The 20,739-nt window shown below is 43.6% G+C and overlaps 1 protein-coding gene across 1 annotated transcript in view; it reads right to left on the bottom strand.

Moving 5' to 3' along the window:
- Positions 1–20,739, bottom strand: part of NEO1 (neogenin 1) — a 215,823-nt gene that overhangs the window by 53,221 nt on the left and 141,863 nt on the right. The window lies entirely within an intron of this gene.

Here is a 20,739-nt window from a genome sequence, read left to right as displayed (position 1 = left end):
AATACAGACTCTTTCCTAACTTTCACTAAGGTCACTGTTTTCTTTCCATCAATGTTTTTCCTCCCTCTCATAACACATATTACATCATTTGACAAAGATACTAACAAGCATAAACAACTCTTGCTTCATATTATACGAAGACTTTACAAACTTGTTTGTAGTAAGTCATGTACGTCTTCCTGTATTACTGCTTTAAAGCTAGGATAAATCTCCGGGATTATTGCATTAAAAGGTTGGCAAGTTAACAGCACAAGCTGTAACGTACAAATAGCTGTTCTCCAAATCCCATTAAAGCAATCCATCCAGTAAATCTAACGGTAATATTCTGAGCAGCTGGACCCCAATTACCACAGAGTATTACAGGAAGCACAATTAGTAACAAAAACCTAAAGCTCAGGATACCCTGATTTTTTCTGGATTCTTAACTATTTACCAAGCTTAAGCCATCCGATGCCATTTTCCACACGGGAATCCAGGCAGCCAGATACCTTTATTCACTTATTAATTATGGAAACTAACTAAAATGGCTCAGATTTTCCCCAGAAAGAGTTCAGGACTAGTACAGCTTTTGCTGAGAGCTGCAGCATCTCCACCCACCGCACTACCAGAGTACAGGGACTCATTTCTCGATAGACAAGGAGAAAACTGCACACAAAAAAACCTGAGTAAACCAGAAAACGTTATCCGAACAGCCAAACCTTCCAGCAGGCACGCTGAGAACGTCCCAGCTGCACGGAGAAGTCTATCACCAGCAACAGCCTGATTTTAAATTCTAAACCAACCTTGTCAACCAAAGCATCATCTCACGCGTAGGTCCTGAATTTGAAGAACTCTCATTTTTTCATTTCTATTTCTTAGGCGACTGCTGACAATGGTGGAAGAAAAAAGTATTCGCATTTATCAGACTTGCACAATGTAATAAAAGTACACGGGCAGAACCAGGGAACGCTTCCCTACCGTACACGCCACCACAAAGAGAAGGGTGTATTGCTTGGGACCAACGACCACCACAAACGAGGCCCAACGCCATGGGGACACTGGCAATGTCCTCCCTCCCTCCGCGCGTGCCGGCACGTCTGCTGTCGCTCCATTGCATCTTCTACCCTTCCTGAAGCTCCCGTTCATGTTTCACCTCCTCTCCCACATACTGCCCATCTCGTCAACTGGGAAAGTTTCACTCCCCCAACACGTACTGGTGTAAACACAATCACCAATTTAATTACATTTCAATTACATGTTTCTTCTTGCTTTCGTACTAAAATCAAGACTTTTTACTTCAACACCTGTATCTTTACAGGACTCTGCAAGACTCCCAGAGCTAGGAACATACATACTTTGGTACTGAGAATACGGGTCGCAGAAAGACAAGTACTCAAGAATATCTTCTTAATTATCTCTTCCACATGGTAATAGCCACAGATCACAACTAAGTAGTCTCCAGCACACCTCCTCCCCCCATCAATAGACTACCCCATTAATTCCACATTCATAGCAAAATCTAAATTCTTTTTATATTCCCATAATTAGGTTTCTTACAGAAATGCAGCATGTTTTAGCTCTTCTTCTGGACTCAGACAGGGCCCCTGTGCCCCCAGGGCTGCCCTCATTATTGCAGACTACTCAGTACAGCGTATTTCATTACACAGCTTCACCCCTTGTTCGACGGTACAGTACAACATACAAAGGGGGAACAGCAGCGTCTCGGGGCAGAAAAGGTTCTAGCTAAAGTTATCAGCACTTACAGTTTCCACCATAACCTTACTCCAACCTACAACGTCACCATTGCTCAGAGCAGTGAGCACCGAGGTGTGTCATGAACAACTTTTTGACACCAGTGCTGGATGACCCAGCGGGAGAGATGCTCTCCTAGATCTGCTATTTGTAAATAAGGAAAATTTGATCAGAGATTTGATAGTCAATGGCAGCCTTAGCTGAAATGACCCTCAAACAGAAGAATTTAAGATCCTGAGGAAACTGAACTACAGGAGAAGAAACTTGAACATGGTCGTAGGACATGTGCAATCCCATAGAGAGCTGCCCTAATGGGCAACAGAGCCCAGGAGAGCTGGGTGACCTTCAGGGACGAACTCTTCACAAGCCCAGAATGACCCCTTTTCCTACAGGGAAGAAAACAAGTGAGCCCGGCAAGAAGGCAGCGTGGCTGAACTCCTGGCTCGGCTTAAGCACAGCAAGTGTGCAAGGAAAAACAGAGACCAAAATGGCTAACTGAAAGAAATACAGAACCACCACCCAGACATGCGGAGGCGGAATTAGGAAAGCCAAATCTGGCCTGGACGGGTGGATGGTGGGGCGTGCGGAGAGCTGGCTGGCCCAGCGGGCTCCCAGCGTCGTGGTGAATGGGGTGAAGACAAACCGGCAGCCCAGGTAATGAGGGGCATTACCCAGGGCGTGCGTCTGGGCCAGAGAGGGCTTCGTACCTTCATCAGCGACCTGCACGGTGGGACAGAGAACATCTCTAGCAGGCTTACAGGTTATACCAGACGGGGAGGAGCAGCAGATAGACTGGCAGGGAGAGGGACCCGCCAGGCCGGAGACGTGGGCTGGTGGGAACCTCAGCGTTCAACGCTGACAAACATACAGCCCTGCACCAGGGTCAGGAGATCTTCCCAACGATCATCTCTCTGCTCCTAAACGACAATTGGAGTGCCAATTCAATGTCACCTTTAGGGTCCCGGTTACATCAGCCAGGCTTCTCCCATGTTTAAACCGGAGCCCATAGTTCCCTTGGACCGGAGTCTTGCTCACTGCACCTATCCTTACTCCTTCCACATCATGTTGCCACTGAGGAACAAGGTACGGTACTCTGCAAAAACCTCCTTGGTGCCCGTAGCTTTCAGCATCTTTCCCAGCGTGCCTGCTTGACTGACTTCCGTTTCATTTCAAATTTCAAATTTCTGTTCACTTTACACTTCAACTGAATATTTTTCCCTTAAAGAAAGCTTTAATTTCCTACCCTTCTATTAACTAATTACATTCATACTATTATTTGAAACCATGAAACAGTTTGAGGAATAATCCGTAGGGAAGCTGTTATAAAAACAAACTTGAGTTTTACAGCTGCATCAGTCAAAGGCGTTCTGAAGTAACGTCTTCTGAACCATTCTGGTGAACTCTGACTGCTCCGCACATTTATTACAACTACTTAACATATGAAGCGCCTCCATTTTTTTGAAAAGAAAGTTAAGACACTTCATACCCAGCACAACAGGCGGTTGCTACTCAAATAACACAAATTCCTTCTAACCACTGTTTCAGCTGTTCATTTTATCTCCAGGAAGACTGCGGGAGATGGATTTCTACTGCATGGACTTACAAAGAAGAAAACTCCAAAGAACAGTATCAGACCACCATTCTTCAGTACAGCACTTGTCTTTTTAGAGCTCGAAATGCAAACCACGTATCTTCCATCACCTTACATTAATACTGTGGTTACTCCTACGTGTCTTGGTAATTGTCAGGTGATCTGCTTCAAGTTACATGTTCTTGATGCAAAAGCTCCATCTTACCTATCTTTAAAAATTATTCTATTTCGTTAAAATGTAATACAAATATTATAAAAATAATTAAATGGAAACAAAATGCTGAAATTTCTCAATGGAAAAATATTCCCGATAGATTTTTTAAATTCATCTGCTTAATCTGAAACACATCCCACATACTCATGTATTTGTCTCCCTATATAATGAAAGAGATCCATCTTTTCCTTAAGTGATCTGCGCTCAGTGCTTGAAGAACCTGCAGGCATCAAGACGATGAGTCCGGGAGAGCTGCCAAGATTTCCCAGATTAACAGAAACCCGGTTTTGTCCTCGCGCAAGACTCAAACCCAGAAATATTCCTTCTGACAGCGTTATAGGTAGATCGGTCAAACACAACAAAAAACTAGTGGCGGCTGAAAAATAAACTGCGAACCAAACGAAAGCACAAAGGACTTGTAAATCGTACAAGTAAGGTAAGCAATGAATAGGCGAGAAAACTCACCCACTGAAAGCTGCAATTAAATACCAGCTTGGTAGCAATTTGGTACTGTTGATAGCCGTGGAACGTATTTAGAAGACTAGGTTATTTCCCTTCCTTTTTTCCCCATTCTTCCTCAAAATGCCTTGAGTGCCATTACGAACTGATTTGTACACAGCCGTGTGAGCAGAATGCTCAGCAGTGCAGAGCTGTGTTAATGAGTAATTACACTAAAATTAGTTTTAATGCCAATAAGGGAGCAGCTTTATTACTTCAAGCTTTTAAGCATGGTGTAACAAGTAACATGCAAAACAAGTCTCTTCTTTCCAACATGTATTTCATCACTTTTTAAAAAGTAACTATACTCTGGAATATTCTTTGCAGACCTATTCCTACCCAGTTTCCCATTAATCTCATTTAAAAAAAAATAAAAATAAAATATGCATATTCAGCAAGTGACACGCTAAGAACACCAAAAAAGAACGCCGTCGTTGTATGCCAGACATACATACAACAGATTTACCTTTTCAAGCACTGCTGACCTGTCGGTTTTTCTGAGCTCGTGTTTTTCTAAGGGATCAAGAAAAAGTCCTTGCTCAATTTGGCATCACACAAAGGCCGTACAGTCGAGACACAGCACATTGTCTTGAACAGCATTCGAAAGAAATCATTCAGCAAAACAGCTGACGTAAATTGAATCAGTCCTTAAACAGCGGCTCCACTGCAGTCAGGGGCTGAGAGGGGGAGACCGAGGTTAAATAAATGTTGCTACGAGGATACATTAAAACTGTCGCAATACAATTTCAATTCTGGATCAATAGACAAGGAAAACCACTTGATTTATCCGTCTGCGTCTAACGAAGTTAAAAGCTAACGAAAATAAGGGAAAAACAAAGCAAAATATTTCAAGCAGTCCTTTTTCTGCTTCGCACAATCATTTTTCTAATGCTCATGTAGTAACCTGGGCAACAGAACGATGTCTAAGCTACTAAAGAAACACAGGTAATGTTCAACTACCGTGACCCAGTATTGCAGGACACCCAGCAACCCTCGGACAGCGTGAGGGAGGCAGAAAAACGAGAAAGCAAGATTTTCTTAACTTTTCACTCGGAATTACTTTTACCCACAGTAGATATACTTTATATGAGATTCCACTGTGCATTTGTGCTGCCCGGGTGCAACATCAAGACCTCCAGCTAAGACCACCCTAGCACAAATCCCACCGACCCAGCGAAAGAGAAGATTCCTTCTCTCTCTCCCTCCAGACCCTTGTTTTGCAAACCGTAAAGGTTCCCGGCTCGCTTTGCTGTGCGCAACGAAGACGCGGGGACGCACGTCTGGATTGCTAACTGCTCGAGTCCCTTCTGTCAAGCTGCTCCTTCCGAGGGTTTCTTCTGAGCAGACATCGCCTATTGCAGCTATTTTACCAAAGTGTTCTGGGGAGCATGCAAACACCCACAAGGAGTTGGACTCAAACGCACGAATAACCATCAGTGACTTCGGTAACTTGAATCCTTCACCGGCAAAAGCACAGTAATTTAATTTTACCAACTTTAAGCTGGTAAAGTCTAAGAGGCAAACGCTACGGGCGCCTATCAGTTTGATACACCGATGTGGTACCCAGCTTTTAATCATGTAGGAAGACCGACCCCCACTGCTATTAGCGTAATTCACTGCAGTGAGATAACAAACAGTTGGAACCCGTGTCTGGGGCGCTACTCTGTCATCATCGTTTCAGGATGCTGATGTGATCTTTTAAAAACAACTCTGTCAAACATGCCACACCTGAAAACTAGTAATTGAAATGCTCTATTTGTTAGCTAATTATTAGAAATATTTTCCATGTTGTCCAGCCCCTCCGGTTTAGATTTCCTTTTTCCTCCTTTTTTCCTCCTGTGGCACATTATTGGCATATTCACGGCTTCCTCCTGCTTTGGGCAATAACATTCCAATTATACCATCGGATACATTACACAAAGGAAAAGCGGAATAGGAATGTTATCTGCTTCAGCTTTGCTGCTCTTATCTGAATGACCTGGGACGAGTCCAATTCCCTTGGCTACCTCATATGTGTAACAAGTATGCCACCGCTACAACCTACCTCATGAAGGTAGTATGGAAATGTCTGAAATTAAGCTGCATAAATACTTTAAGAACTAGTTAGTGGCCATATTTAGACTACTCTTGCCCATGTTGAGCTGCTCACAAAGTCACAGTTACAGATTTCTGAACCGTGGCTGAGGCTACGTCTACATGGGAAGGCGGCAGGAGAGGCACTGGAGGGTGAACCTGCTTCTGAGAGCCCAGCACCCACATCGTATGGACTCTTTTGGACTAGCTCTTACCCTGAACACCCGACAGGGTCCGGAGTGCATCTTCCAGTCCAGTTTCCTTCCAAAGACATCGAGATCCAAGACCACCCGGAGATGCAATTCAACAGGTGAGGAGCAGGCAAGGGTGGGAAATTCCGTGAGTGCCCTCCTGATGGAGATGAAAACTTGCGCGTAGGTGCGCCCTCAGAGGACAGAGATAATGCAGCAAGTGGAGAACAAGATAGACGTGGCCAACAGGAATCAGTTATGGGACAGCTGAGGAATCTGGGGCATCAGAGAGTGGTTACTATGTACTACTGAAGAAGAAAAGAAAGTTCTCTTTACAAGGACTTCAGAGTGGATTTTATAGCTTTTAAATGTAAATAAATCTTTGATTTCAGCAACAGAGACCTACTACAACTAAAAATAGCAAAGTACTATTTTGCCAAAAAAGCTGTTGGAAGAAACATGACCTAGGACATTCAGATCTCTAAACACCTTTAATATTTTAACTGTACACCATAAGAAAAAAATATCTCAGAGGTACCGATAGGTTTAATTTTGACTCGGGGTATTGGGATAAAACTGTTTACTCGATTAAAAGTATTTTTCACATAAATCACTATTTAACTGATTCCGGAAAGGTAATCAAGACTTTCAAATGTTTTTACTTTTACCTAATGCATTGTTTTCCTAAATTTGAGCTTTAATATAAGATATCATTCCTCCTGCTTCGGAGCAGAAGGATTATTCAACTTTGATCAGGATTAAGAAGCTGTGATACTTCAGAGAGTCACAGTCAAAACCCATTGCTTTTCTTTTGTACGCTTCCCCTCATAGTATTCGAAAAACACAGCAGTAGCTGGTTGCAACGTAGTAAGTATGAAATAATAAAATGAGTAAGTTCATGCTATACAACTATCCTTTAAAAATTTGCCTTCTCTCGTTTTTCCCCCCCCCGGGTTTTTACCCGTATCGAATTGCTGTCCTTCTTCAAAGCTTAATTCGCATGTTTATGACAGAAGAGACATCATCTTGTTATTCCTAATAGCCCCCTGCACGACACCATAACCAAAGAAAAACAGGTTAACGGGCCCTAGTAAGTTCTTACAGGACAAATGGCTGCAATGCTGAAGCTGGTACTTTGTCTCAACAGATTAGTTATTATAACTGAATCAGCTCCTTCCCTTGGCAAAACTAATTAAAAGAAATCTATCAGACTCCTCCTCTTCCACTAAGAGGTGCTTTCATGCAAAACCGAAAAAGTGAATCAACAGAAATGGAAAAAAGAGGGTATTAATTTAATTTCTGCTGTATATAATCAATGTACACTTTCCGAACCTCCTGGATTTCATGAGAACCACCAGCACCTCCATTTACCTGGTGTGAGACACAGATCTACGTCTGCTTGACGTGACTGGAAAAAGACAACAAAATTTACTATTTCAGAGGAAATTCAAAACGACATCAAGAGTTGTGTACCAAATTGCACTCCGTGAGGTAATATAAACTGCAGAACTCTGTGCGCCATTTTGCTGTAAAAGGAAATTTGTCAGAAAAAGAAAACGCCCGAGAACATTCAGGCCAACACCTACAAGAAAGCACAACCGTGGCCAGCTGGACATAAAGCCTGCTAACCTTGAAACTACTTCTAAAATTCAAATTGCTCGAACCATTGAGAAATGCGAAGCACATCTGCTGAGGACTGGCCCCGTAAAGGCTGCCTCAAGCCCGCACGACCGCCTAACGGAGGGGTACTACAGATCAGGGACACCGGGCTCAGGAATTAAAACGAACGGAGTTTTTATGGTTTATATTGCAGTGTATTGTACACTACTTGTTGTGCTTAACTGAAAATCCATTATTAATTCTTACCATTGTATATAAAAGACATTTGGTACCAAACGGGACAGCGAAATAGCAGAATCTGTGATAACGGTATTTTTCCAGTGACCTTTTTTGTTACGGCATGTTCACAGGGCAGCAGTACCTTAGTGCCGCTGTGTTTCACCACTCTACCTGGCCAAAGAAACCTCCACGTGGCCAGCAATTTTCAACCCTGGGCACTTTTTCTATGCGTTTACATACTGATCTTACTAAAGCCAACGCTTTTAACTTCTGCGGTATTTCAGATACTTTTGACTGCGATACACGAGCAGTTGCTGATGGGAAAAGGAGGTGAGCTTGTCTGGGAGTTTACGTCTGCTGAATGGGAGAGATTCCCCTCCCCGCTTGCCCTTGCACGCTGTAGAACTGGCTGTACCTCCACGTACACATCCATAAAGCCCTGTATTGGCTTCCCATACCCTGAAGCCAATTCATCTCCTCAGCCCAGAAAAAGAGCACACAGCTTTCCGTGCAGGCTGCGAGCGAGCTGAAGGCATTGAAAGGCTTCGGCAGACACCAGAACTGGTTCAGAGGAGGTGGCAGAACTATGGACTTTCCCTTTGGGATGTAAAGAGCTGTTAGATGATCTCAGCTGCACATGAAAGCGTTGCCTGGAAGAAAGAAGAGTTGAAGCCAGCTGCCCAAGGGGACACCGGCAACACCAAACGCTGTGGGAGCAGGCGGAGGAGCGAGTCGGGCTAGGAGGAGCACCCAGCTCCCGCCGGAGCATCTCCCACTCCTACCTTGGGAGGTGGGCAGTCATCTGAACCTATAGGGAAGCCAGTTCAGGGAGCTAAACCCGGACGTAGTTATCCTCTTCTTCTTAGTACAGAATCACAGAATCACTGCGGTTGGAAAAGAACTGTAAGATCAAGTCCAACCGTCAACCCAACTCCCCCATGCCCACTAAACCATGTCCCGCAGTGCCACGTCCACACGTTCCTTCAACACCTCCAGGAATGGTGACTCCACCACCTCCCTGGGCAGCCTCTTCCAATGCTTCACCACTCTCTCAGGAAAGAAATTTCTCCTAATATCCAGCCTGAACCTCCCCTGGTGCAACTTGAGGCCATACCACCCTAAATGAACTAAGTACTTTTTCACATAAGCATTTCCCTGGATCGCCTCAAAGAAGGAAAAGGACTGAGGACAAGAACCCGACGCAGCTCTCCGAATCAGCTTTGTCTCCAGCAGACTGAAAAAGCCAACTGCAATCCCCCATCCTGAGGAACAGACCCTCCCCCAAACAAAAGCAACCCCCATTTTCTTCATAAAATGAAATGGAGATGCCTACTTATTTCTCTATACTGATTTTTTTGCCTAAATCAGGATGGCAAAATGCCTTTTTTTTTTTGTTATTAATTGCCTTAGCTTAATTTACATTACCACTGGGAATGAGAACTGTTATTTACTCTTCACTCAACGCATACTACTTGCAAAAAGCTCACCAAAAATATATAACAAGCAAATGCCTAACTAATACCCAGTGATTGTGAATTTTAAGCATTCATGTGGTTCTATAATCGAATGTAAAATGGACACTGATGGGCACTGAATAAATTGTGATTACATAAATACACCGACAAAGACGTTTTGACCATGAGCCTGTTTTTTAAAGGAAGTCATAAAATCCATTCTGATAAGGAATACTCCTCCCATTTTCATTTCACCGTGAAATGCTTTGGTGTAGAGGAAACAATTTGATTTTTTCCTATCTCATAAAACAACCATTAAAAAGGTGTGACAGACCTTATTGACGCATGACACGCAGCGGTGAGTCTGCAGCGGAAGGCAGCCTCTCCTATAGACCCAAGCCGGAGCCCCACAGTTTAGATCAGATACCAGTGTTGCAGGGGAGGATGTCAAGAAAAAAAGCCTCGCAGGCATTTTGATCATGAGACTCGCGCTATAAAAAAGAAAGGACAAAGCCAAACAAATCTCCACCTCTCCCCGAGGAGTTTAAAACTAACTATTTTTGAACAGATTTTGTTATTGGAAAGAAATTCAAACCGTAACGACATATTGCAAAATGATGGACGACATAATCTTAAAAATTCAGTAGTGACTATTTCATTTTTTTTTTTAAAAGATTTAAGGGGTGTATTTAATGACCGTTCCTTGAGAAAAGAATCACAGAATCACTAAGGTTGGAAAAGACCTGTAAGATCATCACGACCAACCATCCACCCAACACCTCCATGCCCACTAAACCATGTCCCGCAGTGCCACGTCCACACGTTCCTTGAACGCCTCCAGTGATGGTGACTCCACCACCTCCCTGGGCAGCCTCTGCCAGTGCTTCACCGCTCTCTCCAGAAAGACATTTTTCCTAATATCCCGCCTGAACCTCCCCTGGTGCAACTTGAGGCCATTTCCTCTTGTCCTGTCGCTAGTCACTTGGGAGAAGAGACCAACACCCACCTCCCCACAACCCCCTTTCAGGTAATTGTAGAGAGCGATGAGGTCTCCCCTCAGCCTCCTCTTCTCCAGACTGAACACCCCCAGCTCCCTCAGCCGCTCCTCATCAGACTTGTGCTCCAGACCCCTCACCAGCTCCGTCGCCCTTCTCTGGACGTGCTCCAGCATCTCGATGTCCTTCTTCTAGAGAGTCAAAAACCCCCAACAAAACACACACATAGAACCCAAGGCAGCAAAAATGCATGTCAATGCGCCGAAAGCACCCTGCACAGGTTATCGTCTCAACGTAAATATTCATAAATTGAACTCTTATGCAGGATAAAAACATCTCTTGAGAACAGTAGAGCCTGCAAGAGTGTGTTTTAATTTGACTTTAATAATAACAGGAAAGCAATGCTTTTATTTCAAAAGCAAATGTGTTCTATTTGAGCCAAGCTCTTTATGGAATAGTTACTAATAAAAATACAGTGTATTTCTGGAAAGTGTTCATTTTTACAGCAGCCATTTGCATGTTTGAAGAGTGAGGCAAGATTGCTCCTTCAGTCTGAAGTTTCGCTGGGACCCTGCCAATAACTCATTTTATCACCTTGAGCAAATCACTTCCCCACGGCCTCGTTTCCATCTCACCTTTCGTGTTTTTCGCAGCGTTGTTCAGTTTTCACTCGCTGTTTGCGCACCCGAGGTAACAGGGCCGCAAGTTGCTGTCAGTTCTGTGAACGCTACAAATAATTAACCATAACAATTTCAACCGGCCAGGTTTAGGGCTAAATCCCTGCTTTGATGGCAGAGCAGTACCAATACACCAGCAGCGTGATCAAATCACACTACTTGACTGTTTAAGGATGTGTTTTCAAAGAAACACCACAGGGTAATCGCTCCCTTTCTCTCTTTTCTCACTAACAGCCTAAACTGAAATAAATTAACCCATCGTCGAGCTGCGGCTGCTAACCCCCCAGGTGCAATTCCTGCTACTGTCCAACGCTCCTTCTTGGAGATAACTTGGATAACCCTTCATTTTCAACAGAAATGTTTTATTTAAATGACCATAACGCTCCTCAAAGTTTCCTCTAGATAAAACGTGCATCTTCTCCTATAGGACAGCTGCGGTTGACGTGTGCCAATCCAGAGGTGGCTGCAGTACCCGCAAGATTTATCCGAACGTTAGCCTACGCTGTTTTCTCCAAGAAATAGCTTGGAAGTGAAAGACAATTTCCCTCCGTTTGGGATCTGTTGACACTTTAAACAACTCCCAGCAACAACTCTGGCAAGCTGAAGTTGCAACGGATGAGACTGAACAAGCTGGTTGTATGTCAAAACCGTCCTCGTTTCTGCTGATCTCTTCATCAAACAGCGACTTAGTTAACTACTTGTTTCTTACACATACCTAGCGCACTCTATTTTTCTTTCATTCAGGTGGATAACATAGAACTGTATTTTTTTTTTGAGAGAAGATATCAAGCAAAGCGCACCTTTCCTCTTTTAGACTTTAACCACGTATGGAGCAATACTCTTAGATGTGGGTTTTATTAGATGGGGGTTTTTATGCTCATTTCCACCGGACTTCTCTGTTAAAGACCGTTCGTATCTGCTGCTCACTTACAACTTCCAGGCTACCTCGGACCACTCTTTTTATAGAAATCAGATGAGGTATCAGGATGTTTGGGAATTCGTATAAAGGACACAAAAGGCAATCTTCTGAACTCTTAATTAAGATTTTTTACTTTCTCTTTTTAAGAGCCGCGTAACGTTCCTTTGCTTCTTCGTATTTCTAACAGAAACAGCAAACCCCATCAGCATCTTTAAACTTCTTTCACTAGCACAGAGGCTTGGGAGTTTGGTATGCACATCACATCACAGCACACACAAATTTGAGGTTATTCCCCAACTGTACACGAGCGAAGTCTACACAACACGTGCCGCATTTTAAATGTGGATTACTCTGGTCATTGACCACTGTTAAAAACTCCTGACCAACGAGATTAGAAAGCAGTTATATGTAAAATGGTGCTGAAGAAGAGAACGAGAGAGGACACCGACTCTAATTCCAAGGCGGAACAGCCCTTGCTGAGCCGCAGCAGCCCCTATTAGCTCCGGGACTTGGACTCCGAAAAGCAGACCCAGGTACGACTTCCCTCTTTCTCCTGTCTTTTCCTTTAGCACCTTCAGTAATAATATGTAAACAGGGAAACCATGCAGAATACATTTGTCCTTGGCTCCACAACTATTAGGTCCTTTGGGGGCGGGGGGAAGAGAGGGAGTAGGAGAGGGGAAACAATCGAGAAAACAAGAAAATACCACACCAGAATGTTTCCAATGCAGTGAGAACAGCGACAGTTTGCAGCTAGTTTCAATACTGAATGCAAATTATTAAAAATTAAATTTAGATCTATTCGTTAGAGTTATTTGACTTCCTTACGGTATAAAACCCATGAGCCTATTTAGGTTATCTCGTCGAGACTGCTGGAAAAATACGTGCCATCAGAAGAGAGTCTTCTCCCACATTCAGATATTCAGCTGTACGAATCCTCTTACACATGCAACCAATCTGTAAACCAATCCTCCTTCCTTTTTCTCCAAATGGCATTCAGCTGTCTCTGATATTACTGTATAATTTAGCAACTTTGAAATATAAGCAACCAATTAAGACCATATCCACGCGTTTGTTCCCTGCTCTGGTGCGAGACTGACAAAATCTGATATTTTCCTTTACAACATGAAGCTAGGACCAATTACAAATTAAGGCTACTTCTGTCAATCTTCACAACCGCGTTTATGAATAATAAAGGCAGCAGAAATGCCTTCGGGAGCCGTGATAGATATCAAGGCAAAGCTAATCCCATCGTTACACTCTTCACCTAAAGAAGAAACAAGCAAAAACCACTAAAACCAAACACCCACCGTGAGACAAGGAATGCATCCCATACAGCTGATGTTCCCCACCATGATTATTTTTATTTTCACCTGTAACGAGAAGCCGAATATAGGCAGAGGAACAATCAACCGTCACTCAACAACTGTAGCTGGTCACAGTGAATGCACTCGCATTTGCTTAATACCGGTTCAGAGCTGCACAGCTTGGGTGTCTGCTGCTAACCACTGCCGACAATAGATTATTTGGTGTAGCCGAGCTGACAGAAACAACAATTATTAAAAATAGAAGAGGATAAATGGAAAATTAAATCGGTGGATTTGGTAAGTGGTACTGCAGCAAGCGTATTTGCTTTTATTAGCCTTTCTGGTGGCAAAGAGACTTTCATTGGACCAAGAAGCTCTACTGGGAATTCAGGATAATCCAGAAGAGATGATAGAAAACAGGGACTCGAAGCCTTTGAGCCTGTTTCACAGTTGTCGTACAGTGTATACGCATCCTAGTTCACTCCACTTTCGCCGTGGTACAGTAACTATAGAATAAATAGAGGTGAAGGATAGAAAACATGTATTAATGTGTTGAATGTTTCTCAAAGTACATGGAAGCTTTTTCCTCCTACAGGTTCTTTCTCTGCCTCCACCTAACATTCCTTACCTATTCTTCTTCTTTACAATATGACATATAATTTCTTTAAACGCAAGTACCTTCTAACCATTAATTTCGCTTACGAAAGCCAAAATTAAACAGGTGGCCCAGCCCAAGTGTTTCAAAATACAACTGCGTAAGCAGCAATCACCGTAACCCATATTTGCGCTGAGCAGACTTAAATTCAAGTCCCGGTGCACACAAGCTGGTAGGAATACCTACGCGAGGTTTCAAATTTCTTTGCCGAGTCAACTGTAAATACAGTCATAAAAGAAGAAATGAAAACTAATAAGCACAATCAAGGCGCCCTATCAATATGGTTATGCCTTCCTGCAATTCACTGCGCAGTGGCAAACATTAATCTATTACTAATTTAATCTAAATTAGAGCAATTCAGTTAAAGCGCATGCCACCTTCAAACATGAATAGTCTCTTGAACGCAGAATACGAGAGCTGTTTCGGTCCCAATTTCATGAAGCTAAAATTCAAGAAGTTTATGATCTAGGGTAGTTTAGTTTAATCTGTTGGACTTCTCAAGAAGACTATAAATAAGCAGGGGCCATAAAGAGGGAATAAATAAAGGCCATTTTTTGAACAGGGATTGAGACAAGAAATTAAACTAACCGAAGTAAAGCGGCTTTCTGGCAATTTTGAACATACATGCAGCCATGAGAAACAGAAATGCTGACTTTCACTGAGGAAAACTAGCTAAGTAATGTAAATTAAAACCAAAATTAAAATGAAAAAAGTCTTTCAGCATTAAAGAGGAGAACATACTGTTATGTTTACAGAAAATTAGCAAGGAAGTGTACACAACCAGTAACAAAATAGAGCTTGGCTTTGGTTTTGCAAAACACTGTTTAAAGTCAGTTTGCCATTTCAGATGCTGTTTATGTTCCTAAAACACAACTTTCAAAATGAGACTTACAAGCTGTTCATCTATCACTCACAGGAAGCCGTTTCGATTTTCTAAGGCAGCGATCGAGGCAGCAAGTTTGGAAACCCTTTCGCCTACTTACAACACAAACATCGCCATTATTTTTTAAAAACTTCATCGTGCGATCAGCATTGAGGTCGGATTTGTTACATTCATTGCTTTGAGAGCTTTGTCCAGAATTGTAGTAGCTACAGCATCCTAGAAGCCCTTCATTTAAAAAGGTGGGTATTCATGCACGCAAATCTTTTTAGACGTGTCAATCCGTGTGTGCGCACGGCAGAGCAGAGAGCTTACGTGCACGCACAGCGGTGAATGAGGAAACGACTTGGGTTTTCTAATACACTAACTGCCTCGAATAGCCAAACTATTTTAAATGGCATGTATCATATAGAAGTTATTAGGCTCAAATATCACTGTCCCATAAGCTTCTGTATTGTTTTCTAAATTTGAGAGACAATTTTTGACATAAACTGTGATAAACACTGTATGAATATCATGTTTTGATACGGCAACTGGTTGCTTACATTAAAAAAGAGCCTTAAGCCTGCCGAGTAAAAAACCCACAGGGATGTATGTTGCTATACGATAGAAAAAAGCGGGGAGATTTCTCGAGGAGAGAGGAAACGCCCCTGCTAGTCTCGTCTCTAAAGAGACTCATCGCAGTGGGTCTTCCATCCTCCTACTTTTGGATCTTCTCCCCGTATGAGACCGGATGGGATCCCTCAAATCTCACCAGGTTTTCAATCCTAGCAGAGTCGGGTGCTCTTTGCACAGACCTGCTGCCAGGTTCGTTACTATTTCTGGCTCCCCCGAGATCCACGATTGGTTTCTTTCGAGTACTTTTTCCTCTTTACAGAAACTCTGAATTCTTGGCTGCAAGGGTTTGCAGCCTTACTATTCAGTTTTAATCTACAAATCATTTCTTCTCTGGCGGACACTAAGCTTTCTGAAAGCCGCCCATGTAAACCGCAGGGACCTCCGCCGATTCTCCTTGCGTTAGAACACGTAAAATTGTACAAGAGAGAAAGAACATGAAGACACTTCTGTTTGAGTGAAGGAACAGAACAGACTTCAGGAAGAATACCCAACAGAGTCATTCTCTTTTATTCAATGGACTTTCTTTCATCTTGCTCTGACATTTCATCCACAATACCCGGCATATTTTTCAAGTACTTCTGTGGTCTCCAAGAACTCCACAGAATTCCATGGACTGAGAAAATATTTACCGTATAACCTTGAGAACAATACTAAACGTTCTTGATTCACAGTACGTGACCGCATACAAAATACTTTAAAAAATTACCTCTATAAGATGTGAGAGAGCCTGAGAAATTACATTTGGTATCTGTGAAATCATCCAAAACAGGTCCTGAAGTAACATGCGAGTTGAGTTGTCTGCCTCTGGGCTCGAACCAGACAAGGGTAGAAGTTAAATTTATGTACATTTTTACATATGGAAAATACCCAAAAGTGCAACCGAGTTTTTCAAATCAGAGTACAAGCCTCTTAGTGCCAACTTTTGGATTTCTTTCAGCAGAAGCCAAAAATTTGTCAAAAAGAAATTATATTTGCCTCCTTCAACAGAATAATGGGACTTACAGATACGGAAAACACAGAATATTTCATGTATCTTGATTTAAATAAGCTTTTTGACATTGCCTCTCATGACATTTTCAAAAGCAGGCAAATATGTTCCAGATGAGGCTACTACAAAAGCGGATTCATAACTGGCTGGAAAAATCACGAGCAGAATAGTTCTCAGTGCTTCGGTGTCAGAAGGAAAGGTGATATTGAACTGGGGCGTAAAGGAGGGGAGGCCGAGTTCCATACGATTCAATATATTTTTTTAACAACCCCGATGACGGAGCAGAGAAAATGCTCCTAAGGTTTAAACGAATGCAAAGTCAGGAGGGCTGCAAGCGCACCAAAGGGAGCATTCAGAATTTCAGAACCTGTTGTCAAAATGGAGAAACAGCCTGAAACAAGCCAAGGTTTGACACTCTACAAGTTAAGCAAAAAGGGGCCAGGGTTTGACTAACAAGAAGTTGGAAATCCAACTATAGTTGGGAATTCTTTTGATTGGCGTCAGTCTAGGGGAGCTGAAATAGCCTGTAAGAGTGGAATCTGATCCACCAAAATCTCCGAGCCTGTGTCAGCCTGAAGTAACCTCAAACAATCGAATACCACTTGCGGTATAGAAATGCCAGATTTTCGGCACAATCTTACCCGAAATGTGCTGACTCCGGAAAAACTTTGATCAGACTTCTGATCTGCGGGGCAGGGAAGCCCCCAGCCTGTCCTACCAGCAGTCCTGTCCACCTCATTTCCCTGCTATCAGACTTGAGATAGCTCATGGCCAAACTCTGGCAGAGAAGTATCAACATAAAATGAAATTATTCATGCAGCAATGGTACTGGACAGAATTCAATTACACAAAAAGAGCATGAATTTAGGTCAATAAATGACGTCTTTAAAACTCTCTCAGAATTAGGATTCACATAAGGCAATTCAGGAGAGGAATTAATATCATACAGTGCAACTGAAGTGGTGTTATACTTTAATCAAATTTGGTTCGTAATGTCAAACTGCGCCACCAATACCAGACGTTCGTGTTTCTCATAAGGAGATCAGCAGGGAAATATATACCACAAAATTGCCATAACTTGACTATTACGTTAAGACTATACACAAAGAGATAGACAGGGTCCATTCACGCCTCTCACACCGACAGTTTTTCTGCATCATAGAATACTACTAGTTAGGAGGGATCTCAGGAGTTCATCTGTGCCACCCCTCGCTCGAGCAGAGCCACCTTTGACCAGGTTGCTCAGGGCCTTGTCTAGGTGTGTCTTGACTATCTCCAAGAACAGAGGTTTCACAACCTCCCTGGGCAACCTGTTCCGACCGAGACTACCCTCACTGTGAAACTGCTTTCGCTTATCTGATTGGAAATTCCCTTTTTGCAGGCTTCTCCTGTTACCTCCACCCGCTGCTTGAGCAGTAAGCTGTTGTTAGGCTTCCATGCTTCAGGAATAATCAAACTCCTTTCTCTCAGAGTCAGAGTACATCTCAGTATGTCACGTGCTCCAGCTCCCTAATTATCTTGGTAGGTCCCCGCCGGGGCTCCACTATGCCGATGTCCTTCTTGTGTTGGGAAGCTTAAAATAGTCCTGATGTGGTCTCACCAGTGCTAAGGAGGGGGAAACAATCACATCCCTTGATCTCCTGCCTATCCCACCAAGTCCTTTTCTACAAAGCTGCTTGCTTAGTTGGCAGCCAGCCTCTACCACTGCATGGAGTCACGCTGGCTCCGATGCAGGGCTCCGCATTTGTCAGCGTTGAACGCTGAGGTTCCCACCAGCCCACGTCTCCGGCCTGGCGGGTCCCTCTCCCTGCCAGTCTATCTGCTGCTCCTCCCCGTCTGGTATAACCTGTAAGCCTGCTAGAGATGTTCTCTGTCCCACCGTGCAGGTCGCTGATGAAGGTACGAAGCCCTCTCTGGCCCAGACGCACGCCCTGGGTAAAGCCCCTCATTACCTGGGCTGCCGGTTTGTCTTCACCCCATTCACCACGACGCTGGGAGCCCGCTGGGCCAGCCAGCTCTCCGCACGCCCCACCACCCACCCGTCCAGTCTCTATTTCCCCAGTTAAGCCGCAGGGATACAACTGGAGACGGCGTCAAAGGCCTTGCCAAAGGTAAAGTGAAGGACATCCACTCCTTTTCTCTCGACCGCAGGGCCAACCATTTAACCTTAGAAGGCTACTGGGATAGTCGGGCACGATTTTTCCTTGATAAATCCACGCTGGATTTTCCCAGTCATCATCACCAACATCATCATGTCCTTTATGTACCCTGACATGGCTTCCAGGGGGATTTGCTCCATAACCTTCCCTGAAATGGTTCTAGCTCCACACAAGCTTTGTCATTCCTAGTTCTATCCCTGCACATCCAGGGAATATCCCTCACTTTTCTGCCTTCGCTTCCAACTTCTACATACTTCCTTTTTGTGTTTGAGCTCAGTCAGGAGCTCCTTCTTTATCCCTGCTGGTCTCCTGGCCACCAACGCTCAAACTCCTGCACTTTGGAATAGACCAGTCTTATGCTTTGAGAAGACTGTCCTTCAAGATCAAATGGGTCACCTCTTGCCCATCGGCACAATCTCCCACGGGAACCTGCCAAAAAGGTCCCTGAACAAGTCAAAAATTCCAAGGCTGTAATTCTGCTATTTGCTTTGATCAGTTCTCTTAGAAGCCTAAATTAAAGCATCTCATGATAGCTGCTGCCAAAACTGCCACGACCTTTGTATCTCTGACCAGTTCTTTTTTCTTTCTGAATAGCAGGTCCAACACACCACCTCCACCAGTCATCCAGTCAGACACAGATAACCTGTGCCAAGAAAATCTCTTTAGCCTCCATCAGAAACCCCCTAGATTACCTGCCACGCCATCAAGTTGCCATTCCAGCACACACCGGATCGTTAAAACACCCCCATAAATAACCAGGGCCCGCAACCTCCAGTTATGTAAAGAAGGCTTCATCTACTTCTTCGCCTTGATTAGCTGGTCTCTAGCAGACACGCATGACAATGCTGTCCTTCCATCCTCTGATCCCTATGCATACGCTCTTGGCGTGCGCTCATCATATGCATACGCTCATCACCCCCTCCGAGGCAAAGCTATGTGCATTCGAGTCAGCCCTCTGCATACAGCATGACCCTCTTCCTTGTTTCCCTCCTCACCCCGTCCTTCCGAAAGAGCCTGTATCCATCCCTTGCAGCTATCCTAAGGGATCTCTGCAATCCCAAACGCCTCACAGCTCTGCAACTACATGCAGACTTCTAACTCCTCATCCTTGTTTCCCATGCTGGTAATATTAATTCACATGCAGAATATCCTTGTTGGATATAAACTATTTTTCATTAAAAATTTAAGTTTAAATAAATGGATAGTTCCACTACAAAAAATCTTGACATGTGTACTACTACACAGCGTAGCACTACGTACTACACAGGATACCAGCGGCGTATTCAATTCATTCACTTGAAGATCTCACTCCTATACAACTCAGAAATACGGCACAGAATGGCAAACACTAACTTCTGCAGTACAAAAGTACAAATACCACGTGGTATACTACACGTACTTTGCGATTTTGAAGGTGATAGAGTGCATCTCAAATAATGTTTTGAAATTGTTCTCTAAATAACGTGGCATATTTGTTTACAGTCTACGATTTTTCTTTATCCAGCATTCAAGAGTCACTCCTTTTTTTGATGCCTGCGTACTTGTCAAACGCCTGTCACGCAGGGGTGATGGGGAACCATCTGCCTTCCTCCCCCAAAGGCGCCTCCTTTTACTCGTTACCACCTGTTCTTTTTTCAGTCCCCAAATGGCAATCCTGAGCGACGGCAGATACATTGGAAAAGGCCAGGTTACAGGTCCTGGCTCAATTTTTCAGTCTTGTCACTAGCGTTTAACCTCCACGAAGAAAACCCAGCTGTATTCATTACCGAGGTTTTCACAGACCACGCAAAATAACGCTGGAAAAACGATGACATGAAACGGCTTTGTTGTAATTGAGCGTATCAGCGTACCTGATCCGTATCTGCGACAGCCAGAGGCTGACCCCTCAGGTTCTAATTGTAAGTAAAAAAGACTGGTTTTGTTTAAAAAAGGAGGGGGGAGAGATTTTTG

The sequence above is a fragment of the Gavia stellata genome, chromosome 13 (genome assembly GCF_030936135.1).
Source record: "Gavia stellata isolate bGavSte3 chromosome 13, bGavSte3.hap2, whole genome shotgun sequence".
NCBI classification, from domain to species: Eukaryota; Metazoa; Chordata; class Aves; order Gaviiformes; family Gaviidae; genus Gavia; species Gavia stellata.
The sequence above is the reverse complement of the archived record's forward strand: the minus strand, read 5'-3'. Positions and strand labels throughout refer to the sequence as shown.